The sequence below is a fragment of the Leiobunum rupestre genome, chromosome 10, assembly GCF_980474605.1.
Source record: "Leiobunum rupestre chromosome 10, qqLeiRupe1.1.hap1, whole genome shotgun sequence".
In the NCBI taxonomy this organism is placed as follows: Eukaryota; Metazoa; Arthropoda; class Arachnida; order Opiliones; family Sclerosomatidae; genus Leiobunum; species Leiobunum rupestre.
The window spans coordinates 3,782,231-3,784,603 of NC_143393.1; the positions used below are offsets into that span (position 1 = coordinate 3,782,231).

The window sequence follows — 2,373 nt, forward strand, 5'->3', positions numbered from 1 at the left end:
CTTGTAAACTAGAACTTTACCTCGCCGACCCGCTAGAATTTCAACCTTCTCGTTTCTTAGTTGAAAATCACCTTCTTCATAAACTATCTGTTCTAGATACTCTTTTAACTCATACGCCGGATCTAGTTTGACGCAAACGCCGTCTTTCGTCGCGGTTGGCCGATCGCTATTTTTGACGTAACGCCTTATATCTAAATACAAGTTATTTTTGAAACTTGCAATTTTTATCCCGAAATTTTTATGGCGGGAAAACTCTACGACTATATCCGTCCAGCCGTCGTCTATTGGCTTAGATGGACCGGCTTGAGATGGACCGGCTTGAGATGGACCGGCTTGAGATGGGCCTGGCTTGGATAGGGTGCTTTTGGGTGGCGCATCAACTGGTTTGAATGGCGATTGTTTCGAAGGGCTATCGAGTACCTCGTGGCATGTTAAATCTATGATATCGGGTTGATTCTTCGGGATGTCTACTTCGAAACGAGTTTTCTTAATATTTACTTTATTTCCGAAATCTAATCGACGACGGACCTTATTGACCTGGGAGCAGGGAGGTGTTTCGGATTGGTTCTAAAAATTAAACTAAATTAAATGGTATAAAAAATAGACTGAATTAATAAACTATTACTTTGCGGTCAAAGTCCATCGTGCCAGAATAATTTCTTAACAATAAACGGTCATTTAAAAAAGGTAATTCCCCAAATTTTAAAATGTACTTACAATTTCTTCAAGTCGAAAGCAAGTTGTGAAATAAATGCAAATAAAGCGCGTCCCTCTATTTATAGTTGCAAAACCCCCTAGCGGGACGCTTAGGAACTTCTATAACACATGCTAATTTATCTAACGCTTTTATTAATACATGCGTAATTTTTCCTAATAAACAAAAATCCCCTAGCGGGACGCTTAGGAACTTCTATAACACATGCTAATTTTCATAACGGTTTTAGGTACTCGTAATTTTTCGTAACGGTTTTTTTATCAACATGTGGTAAATAAGCCCCCTAGCGGGATGCTTAGGTAACTCCATTTTCTAATGGTTTTGTAACAATTTTTACGTACTCTATTAACGCAACGGTTTTTTTTTAAATATATCAATGTTTTTTCGAGAAAAATTCCATACACGAACCTAACCTCAAGCTTTAGTAAATCAAATATTTAGGTTAAGATTGCCGGGTATAAAAGGCGTGATTTTTTCATGTTTTATCACATTTGGTTCCTGAACTACAATGTAAGTTGTAAAACGTCTTAATACGAACTTTTTCAACAAAAATTTAAAAATTTAGGGCTTCCAACACTACAGCAGATTTTATTAAAGTAGTGAAGGGGAGAGGACGCGGAAGTAATGTACTTTTGATAATATACTGTAACAAGTAATTGATAATTATTAAATTATAGGAGAAAACGCGGACCTAGGACCAGTTCGAAGTAATTATTTTCTATTTTTTATTATACTTTTATAAAATTTCTAACAATAGGACCCGACACGTTGCCACCACCCTCCACGCCTTCGGACCCACCAACACCCGGGAACTCCCCAACGCCCTCGAACTCTCCCACAATTCCCTATCGGGAGATTTTGATCAACCCGTCATTGTCGGCGGAAATGCGAGTACTGGACTTGAGGAAAGGTAATTCGTTAAATATATTTTAATACGTATGAAATTATAATATGAATTTTTTCTAGCGCCGGGGATCAAAATCATCGTGGAAGGGGGTAATATATTCAACATGTTTTATTATATTAGCAACTAATTTATGTAATTTTAGGTGGCGCCCTTAAAATTTTAATTTAAATAAACTGTTTATATTTATTTATGTCTCTTTCTTAATAAGCACGTTAGTTGTATCATATAAACCATTTTCATACAGATTGGTTAAAACGTACCATTCCTACTTGTTAATCGACGCTTACAATTTCTAACGGTCTTCAGAACACATGTTAAATACGCGCCAAAACTTTAACAACCATATAGCTACCAGGTAATGAACCCTAACGGTTAATTATAAAGATACAAACATGTAATAGAGTACAAACTATAAACGTTTCCCCGCCAAAATCATGTCAAGTGTATATTAATAAACCTAAAGAGTTTAACCACTTGTTGATTTTTATATACGCGACGCTTACACTTTCCCGCCAAAAATTAATATTCAAACATATATCACTACTTGTTGATCCTAAACACATGTTACTATCTAACAGGTCAATGACCCATAATGGTAAAACAATACCACGCTCATTAATATTCACCCTTTTTAAAACACTTGCTTACCTACTCTAGTTGATTGACAGGTCAACTAATTAATTATTCAAAACACCTGTTAATCTCATTAATTATTCAGGTCACGCGCGCGTGATACGCGCCCGAGGGGGGG

The 2,373-nt window shown here is 36.3% G+C and overlaps 1 long non-coding RNA gene across 1 annotated transcript; it reads left to right on the plus strand.

Annotated features, from left to right (window-relative positions):
- Positions 1–1,278: 1,278 nt before the first annotated feature.
- LOC149923368 (uncharacterized) lies at positions 1,279–1,808 on the plus strand. The gene is made up of 4 exons (XR_016476984.1): positions 1,279–1,336; positions 1,393–1,422; positions 1,473–1,625; positions 1,682–1,808. It is a non-coding gene; the product is annotated as an uncharacterized LOC149923368 (long non-coding RNA).
- Positions 1,809–2,373: the final 565 nt, after the last annotated feature.